A 24,522-nucleotide genomic window follows, 5' to 3' on the forward strand; every position below is an offset into this window, starting at 1 on the left:
TGCACCCATGCACCATCTGCTCACCCACTCCTCCATCTGTCCATCTATCCATCTACCTACCCGTGCATGCACCCATCCGTCCTTCCTAGGTTTGAGGATTCTGGGACCAGCAAAGCTGATGAGAGCCCTGCTGTCATGGATCCGATGTTCTTCTTCACCATCCTATACTGTCATCAAGATAAGGAGCCACATCATGCCCTCATCAGGCCCCCGGAGCTCCCACCTCTGGGCTCGTGTAGCGAGACTGATTTCAGAACTGCATCAGTCACGCCCATGCAAGGAAAGGCTGCATTTATAGATGTGAAGACCTCAACAGAGACTGTGCCCGGGTAATTGCCTGGCACAACCTCGAGTGAGACCCTCTTTATTTTAGTTTTCAAATGGGCAGCGTTCCCACGGGGCCAGACGGCCCAGCTTCCACAGGGAGGTTCAGCCGCCGCCGGGCTGCACGGTGTCACCCGCCTCAGAGATGCCTCCGCAGCCATGTCTTAGGCATGGCCCGCCATCTGCTCTGCAGCTACACTGAGCAGCTCATTTCATTGAGCTCTGCCTCATACGGAGCAAGTTTTGAGCTCAAAGAAATAAAAATACAAATGAGCAATGAGTGCCAGAAGGGAAGGCGTGTGTGCATGTTGGGGGACGTGTGGGGAAGGGATGTGTCAGCACCGTGGGCAGACCACAGCAGGCAGCCCGCCGGTGTGGACAGGCTGGACAGCAGCCTCAGTCCCGCAGGATATGTGGCCGTCGGCATGCTCGCTGTCGGCTCGCTGGGCCCCCTGCCCCATCCTGGCACACAGTAGGTCCTCGGCGCGGTCCTGCAGGGGGACCACGGTCTGCCACTTCACCCCCTGAGCCTCCCGCCTCATCCAGAAACAGGTGACTGCGGTGTCCCTGCCCTTCCGGCAGAGGAGCCTGGCTCTGGTGGACCTTGGCTGGCCTCTCCTTCCCTTTCACTCCACCCCACAGAGCAGATGAAGGGTGCCTTTCGGTCACTGATATAATTCACTGTCCCCTGCAGAAAGCAGCCCCTTTCTCTCCTGGGGCTGCCCCAGGTCTGGTCCTTCATCCCCGAAAGTAGATGAATGTCTCTGTCTTCAGCAGAGTCTACACCGACACAAACCAAGGGGAATCTCAGTGAGTGTCGATAAGAAATCCGGGCTCCCGGGCATGACCCAGGCCGGCTGGAGCTGGCTCCTAACCGCTCCCCAGCGCCAACTGTGCCGTCCTGCCCCCGACGGTGTGGGCACTAATGGGCGTCCTCCACGGATGCTCCCAATGGCCTGTGGGGGCTTGAGAGTGGCCGTAGAAACTGGGAAATGCTGCAGGTTGGCCTCCGTCCCGGAGAGCTGGTGTTTAACGTTCACCAGCACCCCACGGACTTGCACTCCTGAAGTCTAGATTCCTAGCACGGCGTTCAAGGCCCTCCTTTTCTCTAACTCAGCTCAGAGTGCCTTGAGAACAGGAAAGAGGGGGACGCCTGGGTGGCTCAGGGGTTGAGCACCTGCCTTGGGCCCAGCGCGTGATCCTGGAGACCCGGGGTCGAGTCCCACGTCGGGCTCCCTGCGTAGAGCCTGCTTCTCTCTATGCCTATGTCTCTGCCTCTCTCTCTCTCTCTCTCTCTGTCTCTTGTGAATAAATAAAATCTTTAAAAAAAAAAAAAAACAGGAAAGAGGGGCAGGGGAGGGGATTTGTTCACTGGCATGCCCGGCGTTCCCATGGCACATCGTGGCAGAGATACATCCAAGGACTCCGACTGTGCCCTCGGACTAGGCCGGCCCCTCCCCGCCTGCCTTCTCAACTCTGACCTTGCCCACGGCGTAGCCCACGGCAAACTTGGAGAAATGGCTTTTCCTGGCTCGGAACTTGAGCAAGAGCTTGGGGGCTGCATCTCGTTGGCTTGCTCTACCTCTTTGTTTCCCCTCGAACCAGCCCATCTAAATGGAATGTTCTGGTTGAAGGAAGGCAGGGAGGGAGGGATGCAGGCGGGGGGGAGGGGCAGAGGGATGGGGGACAGGGCAGGGGGCTCAGGTGCAGAGGACAGAGAGGGAAGGCGGGGTGCTGTGGTCCCCTTTGAGCTGGAGGGGCGACGCAGCCCCGTCAAACCTCAGGGGCAGAAGGAGACTGGGGCCTGACCCTGAGGACCCGGAGTGGGTGCTGGGCAGGCCAGGCGTGGGCTCTGTGACGTTTCTCCCCCACCCCCCAGCCCCGCGGCCCCCGCGGCCCCGCAGCTGCGTGGAACCCACCCCTTCTCATTCCTGTGCTCCTGGCTGCTGGTCTCTCCGGGACTTCTGTGCAGCATGCGCTCCGGTGTTGGCCGTGGTCTGAAAGCACCATTCCCAAGCGCCTTCCCCATCTGTCCTCTGCACCTGAGCCCCCTGCCCCGTCCCCCTGCCCTGCAGCACCCCCCCCCACCTGCATCCCTTCCTCCCTGCCTTCCTTCTGCCAGACTGTGAGCACCTGTGGAGTTGTTGGACTTGCCCCGTGCCCCCTGGCCCAGCTGCCCCCCAGCCCAGCTGCCAGCACAGGCCGTCGTCCCGGGTGGGAGCGGGAGCGGGAACCAGGCACCTGCTCTTCGTGCGCCGAGGCAGCCCCGTGCTGGCGGGAGGCGGCCTCTCCTCACTCTCCTGGCCGGCAGCCTGGGGCTGTGGGGCCCGCGTCCTCGCAGATACCAGCACCACAGCAGCGCTTGGAGGGATGCACGCCTGCGCAGTAGCAGGGCCCGGACCATGGCTGTCACCACCGAGAGGATGTGAGTCATGTGGGATCACGGCCTGGCACACAGTAGGTGCTCAGACCGTGTGCCTCCCCGCCCCAGGGACTGCCCCCCACAGGTTCTCCCCTAGGTCACTCGTTGGTGAAAGGTGACGGGGTGTCTCCCCGTTGGCACCCCAGGCAGTGCTCGCTCCCAAGCAGCTCTCGGCGGGTCATCCCGGTGCCCGTCCTGTGCTGTGCGGCTCCGGCCGGGGTGACATGGAGCATGGAGGGGGCAGCATCAGCGACACCCATGCATGCGTCTCTCACGGCCTGGACGCTGGAGGTCCGAGAGCACGGCGTGGGCAGGTTGGTTCTCCTGCAGGCCTCGCTCCTTGGCTCGCACATGGTCCCCTCCTCCCTGTGTCCACATGGTCGTCCCCGCATATGTCTGTCCTGGTCTCTTCTTATAAAGACACCTGTCAGACTGGATGGGGGCCCACACGGGTGGCCTCATTTTAGCTTGATCACCTCTTTAAAGACCCTGTCTCCAAATCCAGTCCCATTCCGAGGTCCTGGGGGTGAGAAGTCCAACCTAGGAAATGTGAGCAGACCCAGGTCAGCCTGTCACACTTCCCATCGGCCTGTGGGTGCAGACGTGTCCCCAGGCGTGAAGGCACCATGCTGCCGGAGTGCGCGGGCCTGACGCCAGCAGGTGGGGAGCACCCCCGAGTGCTCCCCCACCCCCCCGGCCTCGGTCAGCTCACGCTGCCGGCTGCTTCGGCTGCGCCGTCCCAGGAGGGGCGGGAAGCTGTGGCCACCGCGGAGGCCCGACCTGCCGCTGCTCAGCGCACTCTCGGCGAAGGAGCCTTGCACCATCCTTGAGCAATTTGATGGCACTGACGGTGCCCTTGCAAGCGCAAGAGTAAGGGGCAGAAGGTAGGGCCCGTTCCCAGAACTGGGATTCCCATTAGAGCCACAGTCGGGCATCGCCCTGGCGGGGAGGGGTGGCGACGCCCTTCAGACAGCCGGGGACCGTCCTCTTGCTGGAGGCAGCTCGTCTCCTGTGGACCCGCACCGCCCATGCGCCCTGGTGCTCAGGCGTCTTCCGGCGGCCCCGGGGCAGGTGGCGGTTCCCGTGTCCCTCACTGCGGCTCCGCAGGCTCAACCGGACACAGGCTGGGCCCTCTGCCGCGCCCCCTCGGCAGTGGCTCTCAAGGCGGGGTCTCCAGACCAGTGGCATCAGCATCTCCCCGGAAAATGGGGGAGGCACGTCATCAGCCCCACCCCAGACCTGGGGACACACACACGTGCGTTTAGAGCTGCAGAGCTGGCTGGCCAGCCGAAAATGCTGCCGGCAGCAGGGAGTGGGTTTTTTTGTTTTGTTTTTTAATTTTTTTTTATTTTTGCAGGGAGTGTTAAGTAGTCTCGTAGCCACGTTGAAAAGTACAAAGAGGGATCCCTGGGTGGCGCAGCGGTTTGGCGCCTGCCTTTGGTCCAGGGCGCGATTCTGGAGATCCGGGATCGAATCCCACGTCGGGCTCCCGGTGCATGGAGCCTGCTTCTCCCTCTGCCTGTGTCTCTGCCTCTCTCTCTCTCTGTGTGACTATCATAAATAAATTTAAAAAAAATTTAAAAAAAAAAAGTACAAAGAGGGACGCCCAGGGGGGCTCAGCCAGTTAAGCGCCCGACTCTTGGTTTTGGCTCCGGTCCTGATCTCAGGGTTGTGGGATCGAGCCCCACGTCGGGCTCCACACTGAGCGAGGAGTCTGCCTTGGGGACTCTCTCCCTCTGCCCCTGCTCGTGCACGCTCTTGCTCTCTCGTAAATAAATCTTTTTGTTGTTGTTGTTTAAGTGCAAAGGAAAAGCTAAGGTTGATTCTTTAACGTGGTAAATATACGTGACATAAAATAAAATAAATAAAATAAAATAAAATAAAATAAAATAAAATAAAATAAAATAAAATAATATATATATACGTGACATAAAATTTATCGGCCTAAACCGTTTTTATGTGTACGGTTCTGCGGCATCCAGAACACTCCCATCGTTGTGCACTGTCCACCTCCAGAATTGCCTCACTTTCCCGCAATGAGATGATGTCATGAATCCCTCCTTCCCTTCCCCAGCCGGATAGCCACCATTCAACTCTCTGTCCCTGGAAGGCGACGGCTCGGGGTCCCTCGTGTGAGTGGACTCGTGCACGATGTCTTCCAGTGCCTGGCTCGTTCCACTCAGCAAGGTGCCCTCCAGGTCCACCTGTGCGGTATCAGGTGTCACGTGTCCTTCCTTTTTAAGGCTGCGTCTCATTCTGTCGTGCGGCTGGACGATTTCCTTGACCCATTCATGTGGTGATGCACACCCAGGTTCTCTGCGCGTCTTGGCTGTTGAGAATAACGCCGCAGTGAACACGGAGTGCAGATGTCTCTTGGAGACCCTGTTTTTGTGCTTTTGGATATATACCAAGAAGTGGGATTGCTGGATCGTGTGGTAGTTCTGTTTTTAATTTTTTGAGGAAGCTCCTTCTGCCTTTCCACGGTGGCTGCACCGGTGTGCGTCCCCACCCACGGGGCACGGGATTCCCTTCTCTGCAAATCCTCACCAGCATTTGTTCTGTTCTGTCTTCTTGATGATGGTCATTCTGACGGGTGTGAGCCGACATCTTCTTGTGGTTTTGATTTGCGTTTCCCTGATGATGAGTGATGTTGAGCATCTTTGCATGCACCTGTCGGCCATCTGCATATCTTCCTTCCTTAGAAAAATGTCTATTCAGAGACACCTGTGTGGCTCAGCGGTTGAGTGCCTGCCTTCAGCTCAGGGCGTGATCCTGGGTACCCGGGATCGAGTCCCACATTGGGCTCCCTGCATGGAGCCTGCTTCTCCCTCTGCTTGTGTCTCTCTGCCTCTCTCTGTGTGTCTCTCATGAATAAATAAATAAAATCTTTAAAAAAAAAAAGTCTATTCAGATCCTCTGCCCGTTTTTTAATTGGATTGTTCAAGGGGATTTTTTTGCTTTTGAGTTGTATGAGTTCCTTATATATTTTGGACATCACCCCCTCAGCAGATCGATGGTGTGCACATATTTTCTCTTATCCTGTAGGATGTCTTTTCATTTTGTTGATGGTGTCCTTTGCTGTGCAGAAACTTTTTAGTTTGATGTGGTCTCGCTTGTTTACTTTTGCTTTTGGTGACAAAAAAAAAAAATCATTGCAAAGGCTGATGTCAGGATGCTTACCATCTGTGTTTCCTTCTAGGACTTTCATGTTTTCAGGTCTTATGTTCGAGTCTTTAATCTCTTCTGAGATGATTTTTGTGGATGGCGTAAGATAGAGAACCAATTTCATTCTTCTGCATGAGGCTGTCCAGATTTCTCAACGCCAAAGAGACTGTTCTTTCCTCATTGAATATTCTTGGCTCCTTTGTCATAAATAACTGGCCATATAAGTGTGGGTGTATTTCTGGGGTCTCTAATTCTGTCCTCCTCTAATGTCTGCCTATTTTTATGATGCCGGGACCACACCGCTTTGATAGCTGTAGCATTGTAATGTAGTTGGAAATCAGGACATCTGATCCCTTCAACTTTGTTCTTCTTTCTCAAGACTGCTTTGGCCATTTGGTGTACTTTTGGGTTTCATATAAATTTTAGGGTGTTTTTTTTTCTATTTCTGTGAAAAATGCCTTTGGGGTTTGATAGGGATTATTACACTGATCCATAGATTGCTTTGGGTAGTATGGATGTTTTAACAGTATGAATTCTCTGGAGATCCCCGGGTGGCTCAGCAGTTTGGCACCTGCCTTTGGCCCATGGCAAGATCCTGGAGACCCGGGATCGAGTCCCACGTCGGGCTTCCTTCATGGAGCCTGCTTCTCCCTCTGCCTGTGTCTCTGCCTCTCTCTCTCTCTCTCTCTCATGAATGAATTTTTATTTTTTTATTCTTTTCATGAATAAATTTTTTAAAAATCATATGAATTCTCCCAATCCATGAATGTGGAACGTCTTTCCATATGTTTGTGTCATCTTCAGTTTCTTTCACGGATGAATCGTGATTTTCAGTGTGCAGGTCTTCACCTCCTTGGTTAAATGTATTATAGACATTTTATTGACTTTGTTGCAGTTTTAAATGGGATCGTTGTCTTAATTTGTCTTTCTGATAGTTTAACAGTGTATAAAATCATAACAGATACTTTTTGTGTATTGATTTTGTGACCTACAACTTTACTTGAATTCATTTATCCTAAGTTTTTTCATGAAATCTTCAGGGTTCTCTATGTGTAATTTCGTGTCATCTGCTAATAGAGACAGTCTTACACACCTTCTTTTCCAATTTGGGCGCCTTTTAGTTCTTTTTCTTGCCTCCTTGCTTTGGCCAGAACTTCAGGTACTGTGTGGAGTAGGAGTAGGGAGAGTGGGCATCTTGCTCCTGATCTTAGGGGAAGCTCTCTGTCTTCCACCACCGAGCATGATGGCAGCTGTGGCCTATATTGTGCTCTGGTGTGTTCTCTCCATGCCCAGTTTGTTGAGAGTTTTTTTTTTTTTTTTAATTTTATTTTATTTTTTATTTATTTATGATAGTCACACAGAATGAGAGAGAGAGAGAGTCAGAGACACAGGCAGAGGCAGAAGCAGGCTCCATGCACCAGGAGCCTGACGTGGGATTCGATCCCGGGTCTCCAGGATCGCGCCCTGGGCCAAAGGCAGGCGCTAAACCGCTGCGCCACCCAGGGATCCCTGTTGAGAGTTTTTATCATGAATGGATGTTAGACACAAACTTCGCGGAGTGTGATTTTAGGGACTGTGGGCTTATCCATTTTAATAAAAGGCAGTTTTTCTGAGACGGGAATGTCTCTCGACAATTTTTTCCTGACTCACTGCCCTTGGGGAGCATTGGACGTCTGTACACAGACATGGGGTACGTGTCTTCGGGCCTGGCCCAGGTGTTGGTTGGATGGGTGTTTAGACCCCAGGAGGGGCTGAATAGGGGAGAATGAAGCAGGACTGGCCCGGCCTTAGTTCTTAATAGAATAACATCGCCGGCGGAGCTGACCAGGAGTGCTCCAGATGAGACCCAGACTCTGCGGCCTATGTCCTTCTCCGGAAAAGGCCTGTGTTGGGGGCCACGCAGTTCGGGTGCCCAGAGACTTTCTCTCTGTTTCTTAGTCTCATGTGTTCTCCTCCCTCTCCCCTTCCCCCATCTCTTCCCCTCCCCCTCCCTCATCCTTCCTCCCTCTCCCATCCCCTCCCTTCCCTCCCTCTCTACCTGCACACCTGCTGCGGTTGCCTCTTCTACCTTGAGCCAGCTGTGGGATGTGGGACACACACACACCAAAGTGCCAGCTGTTACCTCTAAAAATATCACCAGCATGCGCCAGCACCTTCAGGTGCCAGGAGTCAGGCCATCAGAACATTTCCCCCTCTGAGTTGATTATTATCAACACCTGTCAGCACACCCCAGGCCCGTTTCAGGCCAGAGTGCCTGTATATATTGATTGCTCACTGCGCTATAGATTAGCACCGGGGTTGGGGAGGAAGCTTCCAGCAGTGCGCGTCTCAGAATGTTCACTTTGCATTTAATGGATGCATCACCTGCATCCTCCAGGGCAGCAGGACAGAGGGTACCCACAGTGACCCGACTTGGTCCCGGAGTCCAGACTCGGGTCAGACGCAGAGAACCTCGGTTCTGAGGATGCAGCGGGGTGTTACCTTCCTGCGTGCCCGAGACAGCCAGGCCCTTTCTGTCCCAGCGCATGTGGGGAAGGAACACCGTGGACCCGTTAGGTTTCCTGCCTGGACACAACGGCCGCAGGTGGCACTGGGTCCCCAGGAGGCCTCAGAAGTGGGAGAGCCGCGTCTGCTCACAGCGCGTGGAGGACTCCTCTTACTGCGGTTTTGCTGTTAAATAATAAATGCTGATCGGGAAAATGAAGATGCCATTGGCTTCGGGCGGGCCCTTTGGTGACGCACATCTGAAGGTGTCGGATAAGAGTGACGTGGTTCAAGCTTAAACTCCTGCTTTTTTTCTTACTAAGTGAAGTTGTTAGATAACCCTATTCGGTTCCCTGATCCTCTGATTTCCAGTCTGTAAAGTGGGCCCAGAACAGCACGTGTGTTACCGCCACGTGAAGTCACGAGTGGACGGGGCCGTCTCCCCATGTTGCCATCGGCAAGTGCCACACGCTGGGGGTGTTAGCATCACTGGATATGGTTCCTCGCAGTCTGGGAGCCTGGACGCCCCGTCGGGGTATCCACAGGGCCGGCTCCTTCCGCAGGGGTGAGGGAAGCCGTGCCTGGGCTGCCGACGACCTTGGGGGACCTCTGCTCGAGGACATGTGATGCCCGTCCCTGCTCAGCCGTCACGTGGACCTGTGGGCGCCTCTCCCCTTCACTTCTCCTGTCACCGTGTTTAGGGCCCCACCTAATCAGGGGCCCACATCCTTAATCACATCTGCAAAGACCCCTTTTCCAAATAAGGTCACCTTCACAGCCCCGTGGACCTGCCTTTGGGGGGGACGCCATCCCGACCTCTCCAGCGGGCCCACACTCTGTCAGTGCAGAAGGGCCTCGTGTGCAGCCTGGGGGGCTGCTGGTCACCACGAGGGCTCAGTACCGGGTGCCTCGAGCTCGCACCCCCATCCCATGTGGCAGGATGTCTGATACCACCTTTTTCCCTGAGGGTAGCGCCTTGATGGGCTGGTTCTTTTTTCTTTAAGATTTATTTATTTATTTTAGAGAAAGGGGGGCAGGAGCACATGCATGCACGCAGGGCTGAGGGAGAGAGACTGTCTAGCAGACTCCATGCTGAGTGCGGAGCCCCATGCGAAGCCGTCTCACCACCCAGGATCACGACCTGATCTGACACCGAGAGGTGGACGCTCAGCCGACTGCACCTCCCAGGCGCCCACGGGCTGGTTCTTATCTTTACCTGCTCATTTCTGGTTTCTCCTGTGCCGAGTGAGCGCTCCCCTGTGTCTGGCTGATTGCCGCTGACGCGTCATCCTGTGGAGGTCTTCCCTTCACCTGGTGCCCGATAAATGCCCTACTGTGTGTTCTGCACATACTGTGCATGATCAGGCTCTGAACTACACAGCCATGGTGTCACCCACCCCGTGGTGAGGGTGTCATTGTCCGCAGCTTCATGACAAGCACCCAGCAGGCAGGAGGCTCATGCTGAGGATGCTGTATGCAAAGCCTGAGTTGCATATTCTCAGATTCTAACCATAACCCTCTGAGGGGGTGTCCATGAGCCCCATTTTACCAAAAGAATGTGGACAGGTGAAGGGTTGTCTGGACCCGCTGTTGGGGAGAAGGTGTCAGGCTCTCACCCAGGAGCGTCTGATGCTGAATCCAGGAGCACCAGCCTCGGCCTGCGTGGGTCACAGGAGTACAGGAGGCCACAGGAATCCTAGCTCCTCTTGCAGCACAGGGACCTGTGGGACCCAAGGCCTAGTGGTGGCTACAGGGGCTGGAGCTGAAAGTGATGGGAGCCAGAGGAGGGACAGTGACTGTTGGCAGGTGCCCCTCACCCGGGAGGCATGACGTCACCAAGCACCATGGAATGAGAAGTCTCAGCAGAGAGAGAGGTCATCTCTGTCCTGACAGAGATGTACCAGACTGTAGGGCACCAGACTGTAGGGTAGCCGACCCTGCATGGGATGCGAGAAGGCAGGAGGAGCTCAATGCTATTCCTATTTACAATTTCTTTTTGCCATGGAAAAGAAAATAAATGGCCCAAATCATTTCGGAAGATTCTGCAGCAGGTCTTTTAAAGCTGGACATAAAAAAATAAAAATAAAAAAAATAAAGCTGGACATAATGCATTCCCTGTGGCCCAGCTGCTCCGCTCATAAGATGATGCCCAATGTTAATGCACAATGTGTATCTAGAAGGTTCTAGAAGGTTCATGGCAGTCCAAAGTTGGGAACGACCCAGATGTCCATCCACAGCGGGATAGGTAAATGAATTGGGGTGTATTCACACAGTGAAGTGTACACAGGAGAGTGAAGAATGTGCTGCCCCAGCCTGGAGTCTGGATGAGCATCAACACGACGCTCCCGAGCGCCGCCAGCTGCAAGAGCAGGTCCTCGTCCTCCCATCATCGGGAGCTCAGAATGGGAGAATGGGACAAACCCCAAGTCCACTGTGAGGGGACTCGCTACACTCCTATTTTGGGAATGGCTGCCTGGAAGGGACGCGGGGGCTCCTCGCATACCAGAAATCCTCCCCCCTGGACTGGCTGGTGGTTACATGGGTTGTGGTTGAGAAAGGCCGTCAGCCTGTTCTTCACTCTGAATATGTTCCACTCAATTTTGGGAAATTACCATGGAAATCACCAGGAAGACTTTATTTGATGCAATAACAGGAAAGACTTCACAATCCTGGACAAAATAGGAGCCGAGAGGGACCCAAAAGGGATGTAGATGAAGCGTGGAGATGTTCTTTTGATGAACGCAGCCAGATACCTGAGGGAACATTCTGGATGCTTCCACTGATACGAAACACTGAGTGAGGTGGAACTCGTCTACACTGCCAGAAGCCAAGGCAGTGGTTCACTCTGGGGTGAATGGTGTTTCAGGATGAAAGGGAATCAAGCAGGGGTTTTGGGGTGCTGGTCACACGCAAGTCAGTGGTGCAAACCCAGGAGGCTTGTACACTCATGATGCACAAGCATCCTCTGGAGAAGGAGCCAGAAAGAAGACACTGGGTGTGACTGGTGTTTATGGCGGGGACTGGGGAGGACCGTCTCCCTGTGCCTGGGTCCGCAGGAGGTGAGAGGTGGTGGCAGGGAGAAGAGACGGGGCTCATTGGGGTGGCATGAGGTTAAGTGGGCTTATGCATTATTAACTAATTTTAACTCCACTCGCCTTCACAAGATAGACAGATGGCAGGGAGGCCCCGGGCTGGAGACGGTCCTCACCCCTCAAGCATTAAGCCAACAAGAAGACTGCCAACTGCCCCCTCCCGCCCGTGGGCCGGGCCTTTTGCCAACCCACATCAGAGGCTCGAAGGCCAAAACAAACAATCTGATGATCTAATGACATCCGGGAGAGGCCGAACAGTCCCGCGGGGTGACCAGAGGACGTTTTGGGTGTAAATCCGCACGCACTGTCGTGGGAGATGAGATGGCTCCCCGCGCCCGCCGTGCCTCGGGGCTCCCCCGACGGCGGGGGCACATTTACAGACGCGCGTATCTCTGCGGTGGGGCCGCGGGCCGCGCGGTCCCCCTGCTGTAGGGGCGCCCACTCCGAGGTCCGAGACCTCTCAGCTGCGAGGGCTTCCCCGGCTGCAAGTTCCAAATTCGGACGGCAGCTGCGGCGGGTGCCAGCGGGAGCTGCTGCCCGGGGCCCCTCACATCCTGCACGAGCCCCTCCTGCTGCCGCGGGCCCTGCATCCGCGCCGCGCTTCACGCCGCCTTGCTTCCCGAGTGCAGAGCGCACAGTGAAGGTGACAGGGACCCGGCCTCTCCTTCTCTGGTTTGGAAATGACTCCGTGGCCTTAGCATCTCTCTCCCTCTCTGCATTTGTGAAGCAGTAGCTTCTCTGCCCATAACGTGTGGTGTCCCTTCTGTTACTCGGCAGGTACATTTGTCATCTGCTTTTTTCCCCCCATTTTGAGATAAACACCCTCAGACCCTCTGATTTCAGCACCATTATGGTGCTTTCCTTGCTCCTAATGAGATGTGTCCTTACCTGTCTCTGCATCCCAGCCGTCGCTAAGGGATGGGCCTCTCGTAACTGGGTTCAGGCTTCCTGCATATCTTCTCACACCTCCACCTCCTGGCCTCTGCCTGCGTCCTCAGCTTCATCACTCCCTGCACACACGTACACACGCGTGCACAGATGAACATATGGGTGCATACACCACGCATCTCCATATGCACACATCACAGGTGCTCGTGTGCATACCTCTATGTGTGAGCACACAAACGCACGTACAAACCACGGTGTGTGTGCACAGGCACAAGGATGCACATGTCAGCCTCATACATACGTGCACGTGTGTGCCCAGATTACCCTGTGGCTCTCAGCTGCAGCCGCCCCCTGTGGCCCCCATGGGCTCCTCCTCCCCCAGCCTCCCACAGCTGCTCCTGGGCCAGGCAGGCCCTCGGTCCACAGCTCTCCCTTCTGCACTTGGGGCCTGATCGGCCCCCTGGGCCTCAGTGGCAGGCCACCTCTCAGACCCTTCCCTGACCCCTGTTCTCCAGGGCGCAGGCCTGGCCACGTCCTGACTCAGGCCCCAGGCATCTGTGTGCTATGGGTGCTCCCCCCCGCCCAGGGAGAGCCCCATGTCTGCCCTTGCTGGGTCCTGGCACAGGACCCCAGGCATCTTGCGAGTGTGCAGGGTTGGCAGGGCCACTGCAATCTGTCCACCTGAGGCCAAGCTGGAACCTGACCCACCACCTGAAGCCCAGGGAGCCCACTGCGGGAGAGGAGGCTGCAGCCTCGGAGTCTCACCTGGGCCGGCTCATCCGAGGCAGAGTTGCAGAGGGGTGGCCCTGTGCCAGGCCCTGGGCACCAGAATCAGACACCCCTGCGAGAGATGGATGCTCAAAGAGATCCCCACAATAGGATAAGGCCCCGCAGGGCTGGAGAACCAGGCTGGCTCCTGGGGGCCCAGCACAGCAGGCTGGAGACGGGGAGGGTCTGGAAGAGGGCCCTGCCCGCTGCGCCCCGAGTTGAGATCTGCCGGCGGGAGGTGCGGGATGGGAGACAGGGTCACAGGTGGGCGGACACAGCAGAGGTTGGGGGCAGGGAACGCCAAGGGTGGACCTGGGCTGCTCTCCCTCCTTGGGGCGCTCATTGCTGCGACTGCTCCCCCCGCCATGCAGGCGAGCGCCCTGGCGCACCCAGCACAGCCTGGCACAGCCCCCCGCTGTGGTCCTGCAGGCGTCCCTGCTTAGCCCTGAGGTCTGGGCAGCCAGCGTGCACAGCGCGGCACCCCCTGCAGGCGGGTAGAGGCCCGGGAGGGGCGTCTGGGAGCCGGGGTCAGGGGGCCTGGGCAGAGCACCCAGGGCGGGGCAGGGAGCAGCTCAGGGTGCCTGAGGGCAGGGGTGGGGGTCCCCTGTGAATGCGGGGCAGGTAGCAGAACCCGCCCTGCAGCTGGCACCTGAGTGTGATGCGGTCACTGAGGTCAGGCCAGGGGCGGGCCCGGCGACCTGGACGACACTGGACGACACTGCCGCGGTTGCCTGGGCGGTGACGGAGGCCTCGCTGCCAGAGGCGCCTTTGGGGAGAGCGGGAGAGCCGAGGAAGCAGGTGACACCGGGAAACCTCTCGGGCAGGGCCCTTAGCACAGGGGCCCACCCAGGGCGGGACTGAGACGTGGTGGCCTCGGGCCATCCCTAAGGAGGCAGGTGCACATCCTCCATCTGCTAATGCAGGGAAATGACCCCACGGATAATTAGCCGCGGGTCCCTCTGGAGAGAGAGCGCAGGGGGATTTCACTCTGCTGTTAAACAGGTGATGAAGAGGTATTCATTTTATGGGGGAAAAGCAATAAAATAAATAGGACAGAGGAATGCATAATATATTTAGTGGAGGTGGCTCACGTTGGGTCTTTTTTAATCTGACATTTGAAGCAATGATCCCATTTTTTTGACAGAGCAGGGTGTTGTAATCAAGCTGTGATCATGGTTTTGCTCGGAAAATACTCCAGCTCCAGGTACGAAGATGAGAAAGACAGGAAAACTATCACAAGCCGTGTCCTGTGACGTGTTATCTGTGACTCACGCGCACTGTCATCATGTGACCGAAGCTCGGTGTGTGTACATTTGCACGGCGCTGGCGGGATCGTGGGCGGCGTGGAATCTGCTGTTCTATGCAGAGGCCGGCGGACCCGGTGTCGTCCTCAGTTCTGGGCGCCGGAGGCTGCAGGGCGTGTTTGCCTGTTGGCCAGCCCTGTCCCTGTCCCTGTCCCTGTCCCTGTCCCTGTCCCCTGCGTCTGTGGTCTGTGTGTGAGGGACCGTAGCCCCTGCAGTGATTGCCATGGCGTGTGGGGCAGGTGGAGCCTCCCACGGCATCCGAGGCCACGCGGTGCCTCACTGTCCGGGTGACCTGGGTCTTTGGCCCCAGTGCACGTGATGGAGGGCGATTCCCCAGGAGGACTGAGGCCGGAGCCTGCCTCCCTCCGCGTTATCTTTCCGGATGGTCTCAGGGTACAGGATGTGTGTGCAGGGCTCTGTTTTGGGCGGTCAGGATTTCAAAATAAAGATTCTTCTGAACAAAGACCTTGCTTGTGACCTTTTATGTGAAGCCAGCACAGAGTCCGGGCTAATTGTTAGTAATTTTTCTCGGATCTGTTACTGTGTTCCTGACGGATGGTGTTTTCTTTCACAATGTTTGTGTCACTCACTTATAACTAAAGTGAGCAGCGTATGTACCACGGCAGCTTCCCGGTCTAATTAGGGAGGAGAAAAGTCAGAAAGTGATTCACGGGCTGGCGTCTTTGGAACAAGCAATTAAAAGCCACCTCGAAGCCTAGTGCGTGGCTTCCCACTGCATGTTTCATACTGAGGCTGCAACACACGTGTTTGCTGAGCTCTTCTTCATGGCTCTGTGTCCCCAGTGCCAAGCGTGTAAGGGGCGCTGGTTGTGCACGGTGGCGGCCGACCGTGCTCCGTGGGGCTCTGTCTGTCGCAGGCTGATGGGGCCTGGCAGCCACTTTCTCAGCAGGCCAGGATGGAGGATGGGTTTTCTTCCAGTACAAACAGATCCAAGGCCAAAGGCATGAACAGTTTTCCTGCGGGGATTTTAAGGTCTGTTGCATGGAACTGGAAGGCTGTCTTCTCTGATCCCGATTTCCGGGCCCTGGGTTCGTGAGAGCGGTCCCTCTCCACCACAACGGAGCAGCTCCTTCTGCTTTCCCAAGCAGGGTCCCGTATGTGGAGCCTCTGGGGTGTGCAGCCTGTGCTCTGCCTTCTGCCTGGAATGCCACCTGCAGATGCCAAATTTTCACGAGAGTCATTGTTCACGTCTCTGCTAGCAGCTCTCCCCACCCACCCCCACGCCAGGCTGTCATTCCACACACTCGGACCGGGACTCTGGTTCCCTTAAAGCAAATGGCTGGGATCAGACCAACTCTGGAATGGAAGCTGCCTTAGGTCGGAAGCAGGGAGGGAGGAGGGACAGGAAAAAACAGAGAAGGAAGGAAGGAAGGAAGGAAGGAAGGAAGGTAGGTTAGTCTTGAAACATCAGGAAACAACCAAAGCAGCTAGGCCTTGAGGGCCAAACCTCAGAGAAAAGAGACCTGCTGACAACGGAGGCCAGTGTCCCCTGCGGTGGGGTCGCTGGAGTGGGTGCTGACCTCTGGGCTGCAGGTTCTCAGGCAGGACAAGACAAGAGTCTGCTCAGGGGCTGAGAAGTGGGGCAGAGCGGGGATTCTCACCACTGGGGACTCTGGCTATTTAAGGCTTGTCTGAAGGGGAACCTCTGATGCTGCCCCATTGGCAGAGATGAGCAGCCCCTGGGACCCTGACTCGCTGCTGGTGGGGATGTAAACTGGCCTGGACGTTAGGAAAACTGTGAGCAGCTGCTGCCAAAGCTGAATGTGTGCACGTCCAAGTCCCAGGAATTCCGCCCTGAGATGGATCCCCGACGGAGACACAGACAGGTGGGCACCAGGAGACAACATCGCTGGTCACATACCCCGAACTAGAAGCCATCCAAATACCCAGCGATAGTAGCACGGACAAGTAAATCATGGGCTACCCATAAAGAACGCGCTGCTACCTTCACAACAAGCATGACCGCCATAGATAGGATGTCAGAAGATGGAGTACCTTTGGGGGTGGGCCCTGGGTTGGCGCATGAGGGAAGCTTCTCTGGTCCTGGTGATGGTCTCATCCCAGTCTGGATACTGGTCACGCGGTGGGGATGTTCACTGGAAATCCATCAAGCTGTACACTTAGGATTTGTACATTTTGTCATAGGTATACTTTGTTTTTAAAGATTTATTTATTTGAGAGAGAGTGTGTGCATGTGCATGAGCAGAGGCAGGGTCGGAGGGAAAGGGAGAGAGAGAATCTCAAGGAGACTCCCCACTGAGCGCAGAGCACAAAGCGGGGCTCAATCTCATGGAATCCAAGATCATAACCTAAGCTGAAACCAGGAGTCAGATGCTCAGCTAACTGAGCCACCGAGGCGCCTCGACCGTATGCATATTTTAACATAAATCTTAGCTAAGTAGATGGAGGATGGACGGGCAGGTAGGTAGGTGGGGACAGAGAGAGAATATGAATGAATAAAAATGGTGACTTACGATGTGTGTGTTCTGGGGACAGTCTTACACAGATCCGTTTCTCCCATGTTCTCAGCCTGTTTATATTCTTCTGTCCCTTCTAAAAAATTATTTTATATTGTACTTGTTTGCATTTTCCAGACTATGGGTTTCTTGTTCTCAGGGGTGACAATAAAATGATGATAATGATGGCCGCTTATATTTGACTGCTCACTGTTTTCAGATACTGGTCTCCATTTATTAACTCATTTAATCTTTACAAACAACCCTCGAGGTAGAGACCATTACTATCGCTGTCTCACAGATCCAACAAAATTGAGCCTCAGAGAGCCGATTCAGCTTCCCACAGTCGCATAGCTAGTCAGTGGCAGGAGCGGCATTCCCAGCCTCCAGCACCCACGCGTGCTCCAGCTGTCAGGCTCTCTTGCCTCTCCTAGTGATGAAGGTGTCCGTTTGTGTAACATGACTATGCGCTAGAGACATACGGAGCTCAGCACCCAGTACAGCCTCTCATCTTTGTGTGTCCAATATGAGGCAGTGTCTAGTATTTGTCTGTTGGGTGGATGGACGGATGGATGGATGGATGGATGGATGGATGAATGGATGGGTGGACAGATGGATAGATGAATGGACAGATGGATGGACAAATGGATGGATGGATGGATGGATGGATGGATGGATGGATGGATGGATGAATGGATGGGTGGGTGGACAGATGGATAGATGAATGGACAGATGGATGGACAAATGGATGGATGGATGGATGGATGGATGGATGGATGGATGGATAGATGGTTGGGTGGATGGGTGGACAGATGGATGGATGGGATAAATGGATATGTGGATGAATGGATGGATGGATGGATGGATGGATGAGTGGTTGGATGGATGAGTGGATAGATGGATGTAACAGATGTGTAGATGGATGGGTGATTAGATGAATGGACAGATGTGTCGATGGATGGGGTAGATGGATGAATGACAGATGTGTGGGTAGATGGGTGGGTGAGTGGGTGGATGGATGGGTGGGTAGATGAATGGGATTTTCAAAAAGTATGCCCTCAGAAAATTCCCTCTGAGTCTTTGTGGTGTCTGGTCTGTAGGTAAGCGATTCCCAAGATAAGCACGAGAGGCACAAGCAAGCTTGGAACTAGGCTTCTACCTGGAGGTGCCCCATTAATACAGATTCCTGGCCCCACCCGCATAGATTATGAGTCAGTAGGTCCCCCAGTCGGTCTCGGGACCCTGAATTTCCAGCAGACTCCCAGGACGTGCTGCTCTGCTGGGCTGCGGGCCCCACAGGCGAGGCCGGGCTGTGAAGTGTCTCCGGTGGCCTGGTGCCGTGTTTCTTGCAATGACGCTGAAGACTATTTCCCTAAGCCCTCTGTTAATTGGACTAAGCAGAGATAACGAGAGAATGATTTCTAGGGCATGTCTTCAGGGCTCTGCAGACTGGGTGTGTGCATGCGGGGAAGGGGGCAATAGGGTTTTCCGCAGCTTCCCCCGAACGTGAGTCTGCACTCAGCTTTGAAGCCCGCTCATCAGTGTGCCAGGCGGCCTTCTGCCTCGAGGCCATTTATAGTGCCGAAGCTTGTGAAGCTAAAACAGTTTGATGTGTAATTGCAGGAGGAAATGGGAAACCTGCTGAGCATGGCAGGATATAGTGCCTTATCACCCTTTATGTGCAGCGGCTGCTTGCCGGAATTGCCAGCAGATCCGCACCATCGACAGAACGGTGACATTTTTCATGGGCCGCCGTGTTCTGAATCAACACTGCAATGGTGTGATTAGAGCAGGACGGGAAGGGAACAATCGCCGTGGCCCTGGTGACAGATCAGTCGCAAGCCCTGCCTCCTCCTTATTACCTGCTGTCTGGTGTGATATGCAAAGCAGCTTCTCCAGACGCATTACACCTTCACATTACCTGAAAATTGAATTTTATTTGGTGGCCTGCATATAATTTATAGCACTCCTGCAATACACTTCAGTTCTCATTTAGCTGAAAGTGTATTCTTTATTTCCTACTGGCCGAGAGACCGAGAAAGGAGCCTGGGTGCCCGGGTGCCCGGGTACCTACAGCCCCCCGGCCGCCCGCGGAACGGGGGTTTCAAGCTGCGTTGGCAGCTCATGGACGAGGGTTGCCCACGCTCCGCGGTGCCTGAGACACCCTCCTCCTGAAGACGTGCTGCTGTCAGCGTGGCTCGAGGGGTGCTCTGCAGCCGTGGGTCCCTGCCTGGCCGGAGGCCGCCCCCGTGTCCTGAGGCCGTGCCGGACACGCGCCGGGAACCCCCGTGCCAGGGGAAGCGTGTCAGTAACGGATGGACTGGATTTTAGCTCCGAGGGGTCGCCGGAACTCCCCTTACCCCCCATTTCAAGTCATAAACATTCTGTGGGGAAGATCTATGTGACAAACCTTGGCTTCTGGGGTTCCCGTGCAGGACAACATCTCACATGGTCACAATTGCTTTTTTTTTTTTTTGATTGAGTTTATCAGGGCTCAGATTTACATACAGTAAAGCGTACCCCCTTTAACGTGTACATTCCCATGAGTTTTTTTTTTAATTTTTTTTTAATTTTTATTTATTTATGATAGTCACAGAGAGAGAAAGAGAGAGAGGCAGAGACATAGGCAGAGGGAGAAGCAGGCTCCATGCACCGGGAGCCTGATGTGGGATTCGATCCCGGGTCTCCAGGATCGCGCCCTGGGCCAAAGGCAGGCGCCAAACCACTGCGCCACCCAGGGATCCCCATTCCCATGAGTTTTGACAGATAACTACACTCACGAGACCACCATCATCGCAAGATTCAGAGCGTCTGCCTCCCCTAAAAAGCGTTCTCTGCCTCTGTGCAGTCAACCCTTGTCACCCCAACCTCTGGCAGTGGTCCCTGCATGTCAGCGTCCCATCCCTGGGGGCGACGTGGCATTCTCCACAGCTCTCCAGAAATGGGATCATGGGCCACATGGTCTCCTGGCTTCTTTGCCCACGTTACCGTGCACACGTGTGGCCCCTTGCTCTTGCTCTGTAGCATTCCACTGAACGGGACACACGTTTTGCATATCATTCACCTGTTGATGGGCATTTCGGATCATTTCTAGGTTGCTGGGACAAAGCTGCCATAACCACTTGTGCCTACGTCCTTGCACGTCTCACCTGCCCGGGGTGAGCGCCTAGGAGAGGAATGGCAGTGTGCGAGGCAGCTGTTGAACGTGCTAAGACATTGCCTGGTGGTTTTCCAAACCAGCCGCATGAGCATTCCACCCCGGCCCACAGGCGGGGTGTCCAGCCCTTGGGGTCGTGGCCACCGGGGTGAGTGCGCAGCGGGGCCTCGCTGTGGCTTACTCCCCCTTTCCCTACAGACCGATGGCGTTGGGCGGCTTTACACATTCTCATTGCTTGTTCACGTGTCTTCTGTGAAGTGTCTGTTGAAATCCTTTATCTGTTCTTAGATAGTATTGTTTATCCCATTACTGCATCTTCATATACCCTGCACGTAGGGTACCCTACACGTAGGTGACCTTCATATACCCTCCACGTAAGGCTTCCCCAGACAGATAGATTGAAAATCTCCTCTGCCAGCCAGTGACCTGCTGCTTTGCTTGGGTCTTTCAAAGAGCAAAAGTTGTAATTGTGATAGAATCCAGTTTGCCAACGTTTCCCCTTACGGGCCACACCTTCTATTTCTATCTAAGACCATCTTTCCTCATCCAGAGTCTCGGCCGTGTTTCCCCTGTGTCTTTGGCACGTTGTAGAGCTTTCGCCCCCGCGTTCAGATCTGGGATCTGTTCTGAGTTAACCTCTGTGAACGGAGCGAGTTAAGGGTCAGGGTCTGTTGGCCACGCGGATGCCCAGTTACGCCAGCACCACTTGTTGGAGAGACTTTTCTTTTCCTGTTAAATTATCCTGGCAGTTTTGTCAGATTCCAGTTGACCCTCTCTCTGTGTGTGGTTCTCGGTTTTCCATTCCATGCGTGGCTCTGGATGCTATTCGTCTACCAGCAGCAGCGATTCCTGTCCCTTCATAGTAAATCTTGAAATCCAGTCGCTACGTCACTGACTTACTCCTTTCAGAATTACGTCGCCTCTTCAGAGATGTTGCATTTTCATGTACGTTTTTTAAAAACCCTGCTGGATTTTTTTTTAAAGATGTTATTTGTTTATTCATGAGAGACACAGAGACATAGGCAGAGGGAGAGGGAGAAGCAGGGTCCATGCAGGGAGCCCGATGTGGGACTCGATCCAGGGACCCCAGGATCACGCCCTGGGCTGAAGGCAGATGCTCAACCGCTGAGCCACCTGGGCGTTCCCCAATCCTGCTGGAATTTTGATTGGGATTGCCAAAATCCCTCTGGAAGATCACTTAAATGGGCTCTCAAATGCAAGAGTTTGGGTGCGTGGCCCTGGGCATGTGTGGTTCTCATGCCTATAGAAGCACTTGGGCCGGGGAGGTGGGAAGGAGAAGGCTGTGGTGCCCTCGTGCAAACCCCTGTGCACCCCGAGGAGTGAGCAGCAGAGGGAGTGGGCTCTGGGGCGTCCTGCGGGGCACGCAGCACCACCTCCCTGGTGATCCTCGTCAACTTTGATATGTGCAGAAAGAGCTGTTTGCTGTTGAGAGGATTGAATGAAACCTGGCGGCTCGTGCATGAGCTGCGCGTGTGTGGACTTCAGTCTCCACCCAGCTCTGTCCACCCAGCCACCCAGCCACCTGTCCCAGTTGGTATTTCCAGCAGCGGCTTTCTTGTGTCCTGGCCGTCACTGCCGTGACCCGCGGGGCGGGGGTGGTTGTACCCTGTGCAACATGCCGCTCCGGCGACTTCCATGTAGAGGCCAACGCTACAGAGCTACTCTTTGGAGACTTCTGCCTCCAAAGATCAGGGGGCAGGGCGGCCAGGAGCTCACGGGACTGACACGCCAGTGACATTTGATCCCTGGGTAACTGCCCAATTAAGAGTTGGCTGGCGGTTCGTAGCTGCCCTGGTTCCATCGTTTTTGTGAATGATCCTCGTTAGGCTTTGCATGATCTGATTTAGCCCGGCTCTGTGAAAGCGCCGTGCAAGCCCAGCCCCTCTCTCTCCCTCTCTGCTATTTGAGAGAATAATAGATCCATAGGAGAATTCATTTGTAACTCTAAGCCCCCAGTTAAAGACGTCTCGGGGGATAAACGTGGGTGATTTGTAGAACATTGCGATGCATTTATGAGATAGATTGCACGTTCGCTGCACACAGCGGGGCCAGATGCATGGGAGGCGTCAGGCTCTTCCCTACCTCATGTGGCTCTCCTTTGGGGAGAGAACGCAAGCTTTACTGAGTGCTAAGTGTGAAAAGCCGCCGTGGAAGTGGCTTCTGTGGCAGTGGTCCTGGGAGCAAGTACCCGCTTGCTGCTCTTCCAAGCGCATCGGGGAACCCTGAGGAGTGAAGTGCTTCCCGCTGAGCTGAGTTCCGGGCCCTGCCCCACCGCCTCCGCTGTCACGGGGAGGTGGTGAGTGTGACACGGGCGGGAGGGCGGTGCTGCACCGAGGCAGCGTGTCGACAGCCCGTGCCCTGGGTGCTGGTGCCCCCCCGCCCCTGCTGCCCATCGCCCATCACACCCCGGGGTCCTGTTTTCCGCTCCTCCCACCCCTCTCTCCCTAACGCTTGATCCTTAGGGACTCTGCTACTTTATCCCCGCCGCCGCCGCCGCCACCGTGGCAGAAAGTAGACGACAGCCCTAGCTCTCTCTTCTCTTCTCTTGTTCTCTGTGCTCGCATCTCGGGCAGCCTCACCCCCGCGTACAAAACCCAATTAACTGGCTCTCTGCTCAAGCCAGGCTGTGTAGACAAACTTGGTTTTCCTTCTAAGACTGTAAGCCACGGGACTCATGTCGATCGGCTTTGCGGTTACTGGGACCTACTGTGTCTGCAGGAATCTGTGACTCTGCAGCACACCCAGGGGCTTGGATTCTATCTTGTGCCATTTACCGGGGGCAGAGGCCCTAAGGGGCAGTGTGACCTGCCCCCATGACAGGTGTCAGACGGGGAGGAGGGAGGAGAGCTATCTCCTGCCCGAGCTGTTGCAGGGAATTCATTTGCGAGGCTGCTGCAGGGTGGAGATGGCCAGTAGGCTGCGCTGGGCCCCCTGGCTCTCCCAGGATGGGCAGCCTCTTGGGTAGCCCTGCCCGCGGGCAGAGGGGTGCAGAGGTGCAGGCCAGAAAGTGGGTTTTCAAGCCAGAGTGGAGGGGACGTGAGAACAAGGAGCCCGGGAGGGAGCCGGTGCCGGGAGTTGCCTGCAGCTGACCGTGCGCCAAGTCCTCACCACACGTGCCCGCCGAGCCCTGCCACCTGGGCTGCCCTTCCCTCCGGTGGTCAGGTGTGAGGCCTGCTCCTTCACCCCCAGTCTCACCACAGGACCTTTGCACGAGCTGTTCCTTGGCCTCTTTAGCCTTGAGACCTGGAGGAAGCCACCCCCAGCCTCCTTGGCCACATCAGGCCCTCCGAGCCTCAGCTCTGTCCCACCCGTTCCTGTCTTAGAGTCACTCTGAGATTCACACAGGTCCGTGTGGATTCCACTTCAACTCAGCCCCGTCCCACGCCCGCCAGGGCTTCTGTAATTCAACCCTGACATTGGCTACACGGTGCAAGCTCAGACCTCACGAGCTAACGGCACATTCCTCACAACACTGCCCCCACTTCAGACCCCAGCCACAGGTCTCGGGGTCCCCAGACCCCCGTGCTTCTGACCAATAGGTTACAGATTCCAGGTTTCCTGTGATGCTCCTGCCCCTCCCCTTCCCATCCCCAATTCGGTATTTTGGGAGAAAGGCCACACTTGTGATTATAGTGTTACTATAGGCGTCAGGGCCCCGGGGTGGGACGCTCCGGGCACACCCGTGTGTCACCAACCAGGAAGCTCTGATATCTTTCTGCGTGCAGAGCTTTTCCTGGGGGTTGGTCACGAGGCACGGTGGGTTACGGCTTGGCTGTGTGACGGCCCTCCTGTCCCTGTCCCCAGCGGAGCAGGCTGGCTCGCTCCCCGCCGGCGTCTGCACCCGCTGCATCTTCACGCCCGGCACCCAGCCTAGGACACGGGGTAGGGGCTCCCCAAAGAGCAGAGATTGAGGGAGGGGTCGGCCTGATGCGGGTGTGCTTGGGAGGAGGCTGGAGCAGCCCGCCGCAGCCTCACCGGGCGCGAGGACAGAGCACAGGCCCGTGCCCCCGCGCCTTCCCCGCCTCCGGCTCCGCGTACCTGGTCCTGCAGGAGCCGCGGCTCTCGTGGCACATCCCAGACTCACGGGAGGACGCTGTTTATTGACCTTGGGTCCTCTCGGCTCTCGCAGGGTGGTGCGCGACACAGGCGCTCAGCTGCTGCAGGGCAGCTTGCTTCGGGCTGGGAGAGCCGAGACCCTGCTCCCTGGCTGCATGCGGGGGCGGGGGGCACTGGCTCAGCCTGCAGAGCCGCTGGCGTCAGAGCTTCCGCTGCGGGGACCACACCGGGTCGTCCGTGCGCTCGGGGAACAGGGAAGCGAGGGCTTTCCTTTTGCTCCCAGCATCACTGCCTGGGGGCTTCCGCCCTGCGACAGAAGACCAATTAAGTGACCAGGATCCCCGATGGCTGCTGTCCTATCACA

General features: G+C 55.8%; 1 protein-coding gene and 1 long non-coding RNA gene across 2 annotated transcripts in view; one reads left to right on the top strand and one right to left on the bottom strand.

Moving 5' to 3' along the window:
- The window catches only part of CDH4 (cadherin 4), a 500,399-nt gene that overhangs the window by 109,157 nt on the left and 366,720 nt on the right, over nucleotides 1-24,522 (top strand). The window lies entirely within an intron of this gene.
- LOC111092053 lies at nucleotides 14,197-24,281 on the bottom strand. Its single transcript, XR_005378099.1, has 4 exons — nucleotides 24,141-24,281; nucleotides 16,943-17,021; nucleotides 16,464-16,564; nucleotides 14,197-15,619 (listed from the first exon to the last, which is right to left on the bottom strand). It is a non-coding gene; the product is annotated as an uncharacterized LOC111092053 (long non-coding RNA).

Source organism: Canis lupus, chromosome 24 (genome assembly GCF_011100685.1).
Source record: "Canis lupus familiaris isolate Mischka breed German Shepherd chromosome 24, alternate assembly UU_Cfam_GSD_1.0, whole genome shotgun sequence".
In the NCBI taxonomy this organism is placed as follows: domain Eukaryota; kingdom Metazoa; phylum Chordata; class Mammalia; order Carnivora; family Canidae; genus Canis; species Canis lupus.